Source organism: Colius striatus, chromosome 5 (genome assembly GCF_028858725.1).
Source record: "Colius striatus isolate bColStr4 chromosome 5, bColStr4.1.hap1, whole genome shotgun sequence".
In the NCBI taxonomy this organism is placed as follows: domain Eukaryota; kingdom Metazoa; phylum Chordata; class Aves; order Coliiformes; family Coliidae; genus Colius; species Colius striatus.
The window spans coordinates 38,711,726-38,727,196 of NC_084763.1; positions in this window are offsets into that span (position 1 = coordinate 38,711,726).

Genomic DNA, 15,471 nt, shown 5'->3' on the forward strand with positions numbered 1-15,471 from the left:
TCTCTTCAGATTATGAGCTTTTTGGACAGAAATTCTCTGTTACTATGAATGGTGAATAACACATCATAATCAGACTTGAACGTTGATTGCAAATAAATAATATTTCTAGTACCTTTTAATTTCTCTGTGATATTCCCTTGGGAAGCTATTCCTGGCATCATAGCATCTTTAAATAGTTTTTACTAATACTCCTTCAGAGTTCAAGATAAGTGCACTGTGACTCTGCATTATGCCAGAGAAGTCAGAAGCTACGTGTCTATGAAATCCAGAGAACTCTATACCTTCACAATAAAAAATTAAACTAACTACAAGATAATTAGTAAAATTAAATGGCTTTAGTTGGTTAAAATTATTTTTAAACCACTTACACAGTTTGTGACTCGCCACAGTTGAGGTATTGACTAGATGGCACATTTGGAATGTTGTTCCCCATCTTCAGCCTGTTCGATGTCTGCTCCTCATGATGTGTAGGATTCATCAAGAAGCAGTAATGAGCTACATGGACCATTCTCATCAGTTTGGATGTGCAGTGAACAATTCTGACATTGCATCCTCTCAGGAGATCACATGTTTAAAAACATACATACCCAAAGGTACTGCAACTCATCTTTACTAGTTTGTGTGCCAGGAAGGGATATTTTTGCTTTCAAGAACAGTTTATTGCCAGTCAGCTATAGACAAGCCTCACTGAAACCCATCTATCTCGGAAGGCTACCCTGAAGCCGAATCAGAACTCCACCAGTGTGGGAGATTGGATGCAGATCATTTGATACTCAAAGCGAATTGTTTATTGGTGCAAAAAACATCAAGTATCCCCTAGGACAAATTTTACCTTCTGCAGAAACCCCTCTGAGTGAAGGTCACATCATTTTGTTGAAGGCAAGTCCCTTGCTACATTCTTTAACTCATCTGGCTCTTTCATGAACCCTCTTAATGTTGAATCCTACTGATGTCCATACCCAAACCCTAGTTTCTTTTGATAGCTGTGTGGCATATAGTCTTGTTTCCAGCTGGCCTTAGTCATACTGAACAATGTTTTATGTGCTTGCTCCCTTTTAGCCACTATTGTGAGAGCAATGCATTAACTACCTGGTCTCTTCAACAGTTACTTCTTCCATAATCTATGTATCTCTTACATTTACCACAAATTATTGCATTTTTAAAAGAGGCTATTAATATAGACAACAAAACCACACAGCTATTCTCTTTGACAGTCCATGACAAACACCAGCTCAATATGATGCTATTTCTTTGATAGCGAAGTAGCACAATAAATACGCCAATGAAAGATATGAGAACTGTACCTCTCTGTAGAGCTTGATTTCACTACCTAAAGCCCACACATTTTTCACAGGAAATCAAAGTAATGGAAAGGCCTTGAATATTTGCACCCTAGAAGGAAAAAGAAATAAGGACTACGTGGAACTAACCACTAAAAAGCTATTTCCTTCAGCAAAACTTAGAACCTATAGCATAAGCCAGACTGACTTTACCATTGAAACTATCATCATTAATGGGACCATAAGGATAATTTAGGTCAGTTTCTCAGCCCTGTGGCCAACCAATGGAGCTTCATGGCACGACACTCCTACTCTTGAAATAAAAGCTTCCACTTGAAATAAAAGCTTTTCCTCCCATTTCCCAGATACCTTTGCAATTGAATAGTTGTGAATTAAAACTGGATCGAGTACAGAGTAGCAATACTAGAATGAACAACAATCTAAGTCGTTAAATCGAAAAGAGAATTCAAGTTTAGTTTGTTCAGCTTAGAAATAACAGCTGAGAGGATGTATTGTAACTCTCAGGAAATCAAGCGCATAGGAAAATGTGAGCAATGGAGAAAAACATTTAAAAAACAAATAGAATAGGCAGGGGAAATAATTACCCTGGAAATCAGAGGTGGCTTCTGTTCTTCAGAGGATGGACTCATAAAACTGCTTTGCAGCAGGAGCAGGGGAGCCAGGCTGACCAGAAAGTGAATAATTAAACATTCCTTCAGGGGATTATGTGCCACAGCACTTTCAAGAGAATTTGTGGCCCAGCAGGTCCCTTGGTTCCTGCTAAAAACTCTTTTGAGTTTAAATGAAGACTGGAATCTACATTAGGACAGTGAAACTTGTTGAATGCTTCCTCCTAGTGGCTTTAGATCACAATGACATAGTCAACGTGCAAAAAATCTCAACTATAGAGACTGAAACTTAGACAACTGCCTTAAAAGGGAATATTAGCAGTAATCAGAGAGATTAGAAGCAATGGGAGAAACAATTGTGCTAAAAGAAAGTTACAGTTTAAAGGCTGTAAAATTAAATGGGTGCTAATTTCCAGTGTAAAAAAGGATTAGATCACAAATAGGAAGTTGAAAGACTAATAAATAATATGCTATGCAAGAAAAAAGAAGAAGAAAATAAGAAAAATACATGGGATTGGTTTAAAAGGGGTCAGGGATGAGGTTTTGGACACCTTTAGGGTTAAAGGTAACTTATATATGATAAAAAAAGGAAAATATTGTTGCTCTCTCCTAATTTAGTGGAAGATGTCCCTGCCCGTGTCAGGGAGTTTGGATCTAAGTGGTCTTTAAATTCCCTTCCAACACAAATCACCCTATGATCCCTCAGTTAATCAAGACAATATTCAATATGGGATTATATTTTCCTTGGCTAGCAAGGAACATTTAAATGAAAATGTGAGAATATCCACTAATGAACACAGAAGAGGATTAAAGCAATGGAGTCACGTGCCCAAATAGATCTCTAAGAAATATTACTGAGAACTGTCACATGAAACTACAGATCTGTCAGTAAGGATTTAGTGAGAATCTGTCTGTAAAGATATCAGAAGGGAAAAAAATTCAACCCAAACATAGTACTTATATTTGAAAAGGAGGTAAAAAGCAATTCAGTCAACTCACTAATCTGAACTGAACATGCTACAGGTTTGGAGAACACATTTTGAAGGGAAAATAATGAGAGAATTGAAGGAAGTATTTAAAAACTGTGCAGCTGTGGGGCTGAGGGACATGGTTTAGTGGTGGCCATTGCAGTGAAATATATTTACTAAGAAAGAAAAATGTGGTAGATCTTATTCACTGGTATTCTGATAAACAAAATGTAACAGCACAGAGCATAAAGTCTTCTATTGGGGGCCAAATTGGTACTTTAGCTACCTGGTGATAGAAAGAGCAGAGCACTGTGTGAAGACTTGAATAAATTACTGAAAAAGAATAGTTGTGATGCATAATGTGATGCAATCATGAAACAGAGAACTGCAAGGGGAAACCTATCAACTGAGACACAGTCTGTGGAACACAGGGTGTGACAATACATGGGTGCATTGTCATGGTGCATTGCCGTGAAGGTGCATTGCATGGTGTCATGGGTGCATTGTCGTGAAGGCAGGGGTGTTAAATGATGTATGAGAAAGATTCATATGAATCAAATGAGATTTGACAGAGTGTACCCTCAGCAAGTTCGCTGATGACACCAAACTAGGAGGACTGGCTGATTCCCCAGAAGGCTGTGCTGCAGGATCTTGATCAATTTGAGAGTGGGCAGAGAGGAACCTCATGAGGTTCAACAAGGACAAGTGCAGAGTCCTGCATCTGGGAAGGAATAACCCCATGCACCAGTACAGGTTGGGGACTGACCTGCTGCAGAGCAGCTCTGCAGAGAGACCTGGGAGTCCTGGTTAATAATAAGCTAAGCATGAGCCAGCAATGTGCCCTCGTGGCCAAGAATGCCAATGGCATCCTGGGATGCATCAAGAAGAGTGTGACCAGCAGGTCAAGGGTGGTTATCCTCCCCTTCTACTCTGCCCTGGTGAGGCCTCATCTGGAGACCTGTGTCTAGTTCTGGGCTCCTCAGCTCAAGAGGGACAGGGAACTTCTGGGGAGAGTCCAGCGCAGGGCCACCAAGATGATCAGGGGACTGGAACATCTTCCTTATGAGGAAAGGCTGAGGGAACTGGGGCTGTTTAGTCTGGAGAAGAGGAGACTGAGGGGGGAATCTTATTAATATTTACAAATATCTAAAGGGTGGGTGTCAGGAGGTTGGGACATCCCTTTTTTCTGTAGTAGCTAGCAACAGGACAAGGGGTAATGGGATGAAGCTGGAACACAAAAAGTTCTATTTACATATAAGAAAAAACTATTTTACTGTGACTGCGATGGAGCAGTGGCACAGGCTGCCCAGAGGGGTTGTGGAGTCTCCTTCCTTGGAGGGCTTCAGGACTTGTCTAGACACGTTTTGTGTGACCTGATCTAGGTGCATCTGCTTGGGCAGGGGAGTTGGACTGGATGATCTCTAAAGGTCCCTTCCAACCCCTACCATTCTATGATACTATGAAATGAGAATTAAAGGCCTTCTACAATAGATAGAGGATTAGTGTGACTTTAGAGAGAAACCTGGAATCATGGCTTGTTTAATCTCACAAAATGAAAGTTGAGAGGGGAAATGTAACTGTTCCTGAGAGGGGAATAAATGTCACTGAGGGTTAAACTAGAGTATTGAGCAATGCGTATTTTGATTACAGTCTGCATCATCCTTACTCCATTGGTCTCAAAGCACAGGTTGCTCCAGATGCTCCAGTCATCTGAAATGTATTTGCTTATCTCACCGAGCCAACTGAGGTGGCCCCCAACTGAGACCTCACATGTTATTGGACAGCAACATCAGAAGGTGAAAAGAGACTTTCCCGCAATGAGTGGAAAGTAACTTTTGTAGAAGGATGTAGGGTGTTGTAGAGCAGGCTGATGTGCTCACAAGTCATATGTAGGACAAATGTTAACAGAATTACAGGCAAACAGATGTAGAAGATTGTCAGACAGTAACTGAACTAAGGTTTGTGAAAGCTGATATGAAAAGCAGATCCCAGAGGATCTGGTCTTGAATAGTATGAGCACAAACCAACTTCAGTGACCTTAGTGCTCATCACTATGTTATAACCGTATCATATCATTGCTGAAAGGAACTGGGAACATGGATATAAATGTTGCTAAATATCTTGCAGACGATCTAGCTGGGCTGTATTGAACTTAAAAAAAAAAAAAAAGCTGTCTGGTTGGGGTTACAGCTCTGGACCTGAAGACATCATGGAGAATGTCTGCTCTTTCATAATATGTTTCACAGATAATTAGACTTACATTTAAAATCACAAGCCTACCTTTTAATTTAAATTTGTTTGACTTCCACTTCAAGCCACTGGTGCTTGACATACCTTTAATACTACATTAAAGTAGTCTTCAGTACTCGCTGTTTCATTCAATAAAGGCACTTATTCACTATCACCTCTCTATTTTTTATTTTAATGTGACTGCAATGATCTCTTAAAGACGTTCACACAAGCATTTTTCTCATCAATCAAATAAACTTCTAGCTCTTTTCAGTGTCTTCTGATATATTCTGACTCACCAAGGCCATAGCTGCTGCCTATCATGATCATTATAGCTCTGATAGTATGCAGCCAATTTTCCCTCTCCTGGGAGCTGACAAGCAGGAATCAACTCTTAGGAGATTTATTGGATACAGCAAGGAATGAGTTAACCCATTCAAGTCATCAGGAGACAGCTGCAAGATATAAAAGATTAGTGGAAAGAAAGGAAAAAAAGAGGAAGAGTTGTTGAATACATGTGAGAAGAGCCTATCAGTTTTGTCAAGGTAAGATATGAGAGGGAGAGCTGGCTTTTGCTTTAGGGGAGAGAAAACATATTTTTTGAGGACTAGTAGCTGGATGAAGGCTTGAATGGACTAAGTGGCACTAGGTGATTTTGAGTAATGTGTGAGCTTCTGTGACTGAGGAGGACCTCAAGGAGATGACTCATCTACCCTGGTAAACCATGGAGAAGCTTGCTGTTTTATTCTGGTATCAGAATAATATCTGGGGAGGATATGACCCTGTGCAGGGGCCTGTCTGAGTCAGCTCAGAAAGTAAATATCTGGCAGTATATAGGGGAGTAGCAATTTTCACATGTTTAAAATGAGGGGAGAAAAAAAAAAAGAATAATCATATATCTTTGTAAAATCAGTAACATGGAAATGTTTGGCTATGCTCTTGAAAAATGTGTCTCACTCCTGAGCTAAGGATGCCTACACAGGTAAAATCAAATCCCATGAAAAAGCCCCACCCAGGAGAGGATTTGGCTATGCTACAGATTCAGAAGAATACTGAAACTACCATGACCACCAGCTATTTTAGGCCCTGCTGCCCTCACTGAGGGTGAGCAGTCAGCGAGGTTGGTGTGGGTGAGGAACATAGAATCATAGAATCATAGAATTGTTTTGGGGGAAAAGAACTTTAGGATCATCAAGTCCAACCTCTCACTTCACACTACAAACCTCATCACTAACCCATAGCCCTCAGCACCTCAGCCCCACAGCTTTGCAATATCTCCAGGGATGGGGATTCTACCACCTCCCTGGGCAGCCTGGGACAGTGTCTGACAACCCTCTCAGGGAAAAAGTTCTTCCTCAGCTCCAACCTAAACCTCCCCTGGGGCAACTTGAGGCCATTTCCTCTTGTCCTGTCACTTGTTCCTTAGCAGAAGAGATCAACCCTCACCTCACTGCAAGCTCCTGTCAGGGAGTTACAGGGAGTGGTCACATCTCCCCTCAGCATCCTCTTCTCCAGACTAAACACCCCCAGTTCCCTCAGCCACTCCCCATCAGACTTGTGCTCCAGCCCCTTCCCCAGCTCTGATGCACATCTCTGGACACACTCCAGCACCTTATTGTCTTTCTTGTAGCGAAGGGTCCGACACTGAACACAGCACTTGAGGTATGGGCTCATCAGCACTAAGTACAATGGAACGGTCACTGCCCTGGTCCTGCTGATCACACTATTTCTGATAAAAGCCAGGATGCCATTGGCCTTCTTGGCTACCTGGGCACACTGCTGACTGTTCATCAACCGTTCTGAGTCCTGTTTTGCTGGACAGCTTTCTAGCCTTCACATTGCACTTCCCGTCAGCTTTGACCACACTGAATCACATGTTTGAGTTTATATGCAGGCACATATTTGCAAGTGCATTTGTCAGAATCTCTAGGCAGGGAGAAAGATGCTTGATGTAAGCTATGTAGATCTAAACATGTAGGCTGCTCTGCTGAAGCTGGTGAGACAACAGGAACACTGCAAGTAGCCTTTCCTGGCTGTTCAACACCCATTCCCATGTACAGTATGTGCAGCAGGTGCAAAGTACAGCTTTAATTTCTCCTAGCTGGTTTATCTAAAGACAAAGATCTTACTAAAATTCTTCCTTTCCAGACTTTTTTCCCTTGTCATTCCCTGGCATTTTGAGAGACTTATTCCCGAGTGAGTTTTTTTTCAGAGAAAAAGCAGATGGTGAATATTCAGGTTCATATGACAATTAGTTCCCTCTTTGATTAAGAATACAACACAGTAGCAAGAAAAATTGTAGTGATACCCACCACCACCCAGAAGTCAGCTAATTTCGGCTGTTGATTCATTTTTAATTTGTCTGGAAAACTTCTACCCACTTTTCATTTCTTCAAGCAGTTTTTGAGTTAGGCCCTCAGCTGGTATGATTTGTTTGATGGTTTTGCACCCATTTATACCAGCTAAGGATCTTGACTTCTAAAATCATCACAAACTAAATCCAAGTGATGAGGGTCTGGGATTTTGAGGTTTATTGTTTTTCAGGGTTTTTTTTGTCAGTTAAGAGACAGGCAGATACGAAATTTATACACTAGTAACAATCCAGGGGTTTTTTTTCCCCATTTTGGTTAAACTGTGTTCTAAGCCAGTCTCATGTGCGTTACCAAGCCTTTTAGCAAACACTATTGTATCCTCTATTAAATTCTGCAAACTTCCTTAAAAATACATTTGTTATTTATTTGTGCAAGCCTGTTAGACAACATCTATCACACCATCTCCTTCAATCAACATCTCTGCAGACAAATAAAGTGATTAAGGAGTAGTTTCCTGGACACCATCCCTGCTTATGTGATCTCTTTCTAGAGTGCACCTTCAGGCACTGCTCTTTGTTCAGGAGGACACTCGTCTCCACTTTTCTGAAGTTGAGAAAAATGTGAAGTACAGTGGTTCTTATAGGCTGCAAAATGACAGAAAAATCTGTAGGAACTAGGCACTATTCAGGCAGTGACTACTTAAGAAGTGAGGTTTTCTGGTTATGCTTCTGGCAAGAACTAGTTCCAGGAGAACTGGTGTCCTCTTCACCTGTGTTGAAGAACTTGTTGGTGTTACACATTTGTTGAAGTGAAGAAAAAAATGCAACCACCAAAAAACAGCTCAAACAACACCCCAACTCCCCATCTCTGCTGTGCATATATATATATATATATATGTAGTAATAGAATTCAGTTAAAATAATGCTAAGATTTCTGTCCGACTTTCTCCAAGATATAGAAAGCAAGTAGGAGGACTGGGACTGAGTGCCTTAACTCTTACTGACTTACAAGTCAGTTCAGGCAGGAATAATCCCATAGAAGAGCTACAGATTTATGTATTGTGTTTAAGGAAAGGTAAACCTTGAAAAAAATTATCAATAACACAGTACACCCTCAGCTCTAGGCTGTTGACATAGTCAGTGCAGGAGAGACAGGAATCTCCAGAAGCTGATCGATCCTATCCATTTAGGAATGGGTAATCACATATATCTTAGCTCCTCTTTGGAGTAGAGACATGATATGACTTATTCAGACTTGAATTTAGGTATGACTTTCAGACACTGAAATGGGAGAACATGAATCCCACTGTAACTCATAAAAGTTCAGGAAAAGTGTACAAACCTTACAATTGTAAAGCACCAATCTCTAACAGGTTTACTGGACAGTTACAATTTGGGGAGAAGGTCTTGAACTCTGCAGTGAGCCCAAGCCTAGAGTAAGTAAGCCCGCTTAATCTATGGAGTATCATCCTTTGTTCCAGTCTCAAAGTTTCTTGTGCAATGCTGTAGCCCTGAAACCAGTCATGGCCTTTGTTATCTACAGAGTTAACAGGTCTGCAAAAGACAATTGTTTGTATTTCTCAGAGAAGCCTTTCATGGGGAAATTGTTGCAGCCAGGTTTTCAGAGCAGTTTGATTTGGAGAGTTCATCCTGCTTGATTGTTTAGTTGGAGTTTGGTTTTGTTTTTAAGAAATGGCTGCTTTTGTTCCCTTACCCATTGCTCAGGCTGGGTTTCATAGCTGAACTTATCCTTGTGTCAGGTACTAAACTTGGGGTATGAAGTGAGACTGTGTGGCGATGTGGTTTTCTTGGGGAGGGATTGACGCGAGTGAGTTACTGGTATCAGGGAGTTGTACGAAAATAGTAAAATGGTGGCCCCCGTTTGTAAGAAAAAATGAGTAAACCATCAGTTCAGAAGTGGGTACCTGCCTTGTCATATTTTTACACTTCAACTTTTCCTTTATTTAAACCATTCATTTATACCAGCTTTTTTTGTTGGTTTTCCCTTCTCTTTCTATATGAATATGAGTACAGAATGAGCCAGGAAGAGAAAACTCCTAAGACTAGATGAACTTTCAAGGTCCCCTGCAGCTCTTTGGATTTTGTGATTCTCTGAAAAGGCAAAATATGAAAAGTGGCAGTCAACTGGAAGCGCTTCTCCAGCATCTATCCTTTCTGTGAGGCTCTCATCTGCCCTCAAAGAGAAACCATTCTTAAACACATCCAACTCTTTCAGAGATTGAAGTTAATCATCAGGATTTTGTGTTATTGCCCATGGATGTCTGTGTTGAGGACAGCAATTCTTTTCAAAATACTTGCCAGAAGCCTCAGTCTTATCCCACTTAAAGTCACTCCCAAATCAATGCTTGAAAATAGATGAAAGAGTAAATAAGAAAAAGCCCTCTCTGAGAGAGCACTCAGAAGCTCTGCAGAGGGAAAAAAAAAAAAATGGACTTTGCTTGGTGCAGAGTAGAGCATTCAATATAGAGCAAGGGTCTCACCCTGCACTTAGAGGGGGCCACTTGGAAAGCAAGATGCAGTTGTTCAGTGTGCACATCAATGTCCTTTAATGCCAGATTTCCAGTCAAGAACAGTACTATTCTTAAAGGCTGTGTTGATCAGAGCTAGGATATTGCGTTAAGGATGAAGTATGAAAAGCCGAGAGCCTGTGTTTAAAGTCTTCTCCAAAGAAGCAAACCAGAAGGATTCGGAAGATTCCTTGATTTTTAACAGGGAAAATTTTCAGATGCTTGAAGGACCCAGTGACTTAGCTGTAGTTTTTCCCAGTAAGTATTTGAGCCTGTTGGATAAACAGCTAGGTCCTGGTTGAATGCTGTCTTCCTGCCCTTTTTTGTTACTGTGAGTGGCAGGCTGTTTTATTACATTAGCATTACAGGTGATTTATGCTGGAGGGTCTTCTTGTAGAGGCTCTAACTTTGTCTGTGATCTAGTTTGGTCTAAAACCTGTTTTCGGGGGAAGTGAAGCTGAGAGGGAAGTCTGTGGAGAGACAAGATGGAAATTTCAAGTTGGAAGTGGGAGTGATCAGGAGAGAAACGAGAAGTATGTAGACTGTGCTTGCAAACAGGCAGACAAAGGGGAGGAGAAAGCCCAAAGTGATGCTTAAGGGCTAGTGTTTGACTGTTCACTTGAGCAAAAGAGGCAGCTGGTGGATGTATTTGGTACTTAATTCTGGTGTCTCCTGCTCTTTGATCTAGTCACCAGAAAGAAGTCTAGTGGATTGGAGAATTTTACAAGGAAAATATCATGACCAGTCAAAGTCCTACAGACTGCAGCCCCTATATTTGCAACTGAGCAAATGCAAGGATGAAACTATCAGTGAAGAGCACCAAAGAAAGGGCAGTGAAGGGTGAACATGGTATAGAAACCTTACAGGAAACCCTATAAGAAAAAGGAACAGGAGGATAACTCAGTTTAATTTCCCTCAGATTTGTTGAACTTTATGAGAAATTCTGAGTCACTTAATCACTCGTAGCCACAATTTGCCTGAGATCTGGCCTAAGCAAGCATCGTTAGGCCTAGAGGGATTACTTCTGTGCTGACAGACATTGCGGTCTTTATTGCTTAACTGCACTGGGTATTTGTACCCCAAGCACTTCCCAGAAACTGAAATGGCAGTGTCTGAATACAAACTAATGGACATTACAATTAATTAGAAGATTCAAGTGTTTTTTTTTAAAAGGGAAATGGTTCATGATTCATGTAAAATATTAAGTAAATGAACTGGAAGGAAGTTTGACTTTAATTAGTGTTAAAATGGAGGATGGAGGCCATGCTGGACTACAATGGAAAAGAGAGAGGAAATCTTGTACTAAATGCAGAAAATTACTTTATCACTTTGAATTTCCCTCCAGTCCTTGTGGGAGTCTGCCCATCAGCTGTGCGTCCATGCTACACCCAAAGACATGTTTCTTACTGCAGCCTTGCAGGCAGTGTTAGACCAAAAACCAACCAACCAACTTTCTTTGACTCTGTTAATTTTTTTTTTATACGTTTAATACAAATGAAATGAAATGAAAAAGGCATGCCAGTGTTAGTTTTGGCCTGGAAAGCAGTAAGATACCTTGGAAATGCTCTGTATAATGCCCAGGGGTTGGCTCTAGAGACAGAGGTAAGGCAAGCATTTGCTCAAAGTACTTAGGAAAGGAAAGCTTACAGCAGAGATGATTTCCTGCAAATCAAACCTGATTTTACATCAGATATAGTCGATCTTGCAGCACCTATAAAGTACCAATGTTTCTAGATGCTTTAGATTCTGTGAGGATTTGTTTATACTAGAAATGTTTAACCTTTCTTTGGTCTGCTTTGAAACACTTGGCTAGGGAAATCACAGCCAAAACTCCTGTGGAGTGTGGCTCCACCCCTAAAACACCTCCCCGGAGCATCCAAAATTCAGCTGCAGCTAGATGCTCTCTTGGTTCCCTCCATGGGCTAAGCCTTGCCATTCCTCAAAGCTATTGAAGAGATGGCTAGAGAGGTCACAGGGGTAAAGCAGTTTTGGTGTTATGTGTTGGTGCTTTTGACACAAAAAGAAAGGAGTATAAATATATTTCTTAGTGACTTTGTAAAGGCTCAATGTGTGACAGCTCCCTTGTAGCAGGCTTTATCTAACCTGGGAAAATGTTTTGGGAGGAGAGTGGTTGTTGGATAACTTTTTAGAGGAAGGTAGCAAAAGAAAGTTCACATGAGGTGAAGTTTTTCTCCACCTTCTGGGTATCAGAAATGCCACCAGCCTGTGTTTCATTATGATGAAGAGGACATAGGAAGAAGAGAAATCTTTGCTAGAAACCCAAGCTCTGCCTTTCTGACATTGCTAATCACTAAACCTCATGTAAACACTTTCTCCACTTAGCAAAGCAGTATTTCTCTGCTCTCTGAACTGCCTAATCACCAAATATTTGTGCTGTCCACAGGCAACAAGAGCACAGTAATGGGGAATAATTCAGCCCCAGCACAGAATAACCTTCACTCCCTTTTAAATTAAAACACAGCTGTATTTTGGCATTGCCTCATCAGGGTGCATGTGAGCCATTTCAGAGAGAGGAAATAAATTTTACTTTAATGATGTGAGCTGTTATGTGTCTATCAGAGCACTGAACACTTTCTTCACACTTGGACACATTCGTTGACAGCAGCACTGCCTGCCTGTAGGTTGTTTTCTTTTTTTCCCCATTAAATTAGATTAGCTCACTTCAGGATTATATCTTTGAGTCTGATTGAACAAATGTAGCAATTCAGCCAGGCGTTACGGGATTTCCCCATGGATGCTTGATGAGAGATACTCCATAAGGAGGATACACTTAATTAAAAGACGGAAGCTGAAGACTGATACAGATGTATCCTGACACAGCAGCTGGGTTTATGTCAGGGTCTCTTTGCTTATTGAAATTGAACTGAGGCGATGAGAAGAAATCAGGGCTCTTATCACAGAGGAAGGAACAAGCCTAGATCCCAGGCAGTGTTATACAATGAAGCTTTAGCACCATCCCTGATGTGACCCAGTGGTGAGGTCAGTCCTGGTGTGAATAGTAGGCTGACCTTATGCTTGATGCTCTGTTCAGTGGGGCTGTGAAGTCAGCAGGGGAGGGAGCTTGTGAGGGATTCTCATTGAAGGGAGGAGGGGCAGCAGTATGGGACGGCCAAAACCTTTTGTCTAGTTAACAAATGAGCAATGTGTTGGTGATAATCCTGAATCTGATTCTGTTTCTTCATCTCATACACCCCGAATCTCCTGTCATCTTTAGCTAGGGAAACCCTTCTCGTCTTAATATCAACTTTTCTTTCAAAGGGAAATATAACAAATCGCAGTATTTTTCCTTCCCAGTAGAGGGAAGTATTGGCTAAATTGAGTTTTGCATGTGACAACCTCATAGCACCTCGTGCAAAAGCAGTTCCTTACAGCACTTATCCCATGTAGTAAAAGGCTTCGTAGAAAGCAGAGGTCTGTGGGAGTCAGAATCACTCCACTGAGCACCAGCAGTGTGAGAGGTCAGGGAAAAACCTTTCAAATTTGGAAGGAAAATACTTATTTTTTCATTTTGGCCAAATGAAGTTTTGCAAGAAAAGCATTTCCAAAGAAGCATGTTTTTAAGGAAAAAAAAAAAAAAAGAATGTGTTTTAACTACAACCAAACTCTCACAGTTTCAAGAGCTGCATAGTTTTCAATTTCTTTGTTGCCTTAAAAAAAGGCAGCAACTAATGTAGGGATATGGGAAAGAAAGGCTTTATAAATATCTTGGGAGAATATCTTTGCAACCAGCACTGCTGTCTATAATCCCTTTAAGAAAGCAGTGATTGCTCTGTGAGGAAAAAATATCTTTTTGGAGTGAAGTAAATAGAAAGATGACATCAACTGATCTCCTGCATAGCATTTATTTTGCTGCTGGTACTTACTTCCATCTGACATGCACATTTATTGGGTTTCAGCTGACTCCCCTGAACTTTCTCAGACACGTGGTAAGCAGGCACCACCTGAACATTTCTTTGTAGAAAGGAAGATTTTGGCAAGGCAGCACAGGTTTAATCAATTTTGTTCTCTCTGATTGGTCTGTCTATAAGGTTCCAATTACTGTGGTTGCTTTATGCTAGCGTTATGAGTTGCAGCTTTGCCAAGGATACATCCCCCCCTTGCTGCATGCATTCAATGCTACACAGATCCAGAGCCCACCTGTGAAGCTCTTCTCTCAGCATATGCTCCTGGGTTACATTTCTGTATCTTCTGAAGCGATGCTCAAAGAGATATCTTTAGAAGCAAGACCCCAGATAACATGTACATGTTTGAACTGAAAACTGGCGGGAAAAATGGGCTGTGAATTGAACTAGTGGGTAGGAAATCGGGGATCCTCTCAGTCCTGCTCCTGCTACAGAATATGTTTGACAGGTAGCTTTCCTGTCCTGTACTTCTTCCTACCTTTTATTCATCTTATTTATTATCTTTGTATTGCTTTATGTTTTCTATAAGTTGGGTTCAGACTGCACTGATTATAACATCATTTGCTAGCATTAGGAATAATTTCTCATCATCTAGAGGCAGATTGAAGAGAGGTGGGTCTTCTTGGTGCTTCATCAGAGTTTAACAGTGTTTCCTTCCTCTGTTAAAAAACAAAACAAAACAAAACAACCAAAAATACTCAAAGAGTTTACAGAATTTGCAGTAGTGCTGGGTGCTGAGAGCATTTCTGGGTGCTGAAAGCATCTGTATGGTGGAACCACACTACAGCCATCCCAGTGTGAAGGATTTCTACTGGAGCTGTGCTGCTGCAATGAGAAGTGTGACCCCAGACCTCGGCTCAGGCCAGCAACCATCCCCTACATCACTTTTTTGCTCTGTTGTGAATTCCTTTTTCGGGTTGAACTTAAAATGGTGTTGGAAATCCATTAAACTTTACTGAAAAAAGCTGTTCCTCTTGTAAAGTAGAGATGTCCTACAGATATGTGCTGACACAGCAGGAGGGGTTCAACAGCAGGAGTTGAGCTGCCAAGGACTCAAAGTTTGCCTTTCTGGTGTTGAAGATGTGTCCAATGTCTGCCCACAATGTCCCAATGTCCTTGTGAAATCTTCCTTTCCTTTGCACAGTCACAATTCAACTTCTCATAAAGTAATTAAATCCCTGAGGACTTGTCTTCCTTTATCTTCTACTTCACACATCATTCTGCACCTCTGCACTGCTCTAGGTTTTCACAGGCTGCTTTTCCACCAGGCAGTTCCTGTCTGTGTTCCTTTGCCTTTCCTAGTCTTCACTTTCCTCCATATCCCTTCATGTGTAGTCTTTGTTTTCCAGTCTTTGACCTCTTCTCAGCTTTCTCTCTCCTCTTCTTCCTCATCCAGCTCTTCCCTATGATACACTTCTTAATTCATCATTTTTCCAGTTCTGAGTCTTTGTATATTTTGAAACCTTTGCTTGATAATTTCCTTGAGCATGAACTTGTTCTTGAATGGAGACCTGCACTCCATCCACCTTCCTCGAGCCACTGTTGCATTTTTGGGAGCCATTTTTTAGCCCCTTCAGTTTTTCCCTGCACAATGTGCTCCATT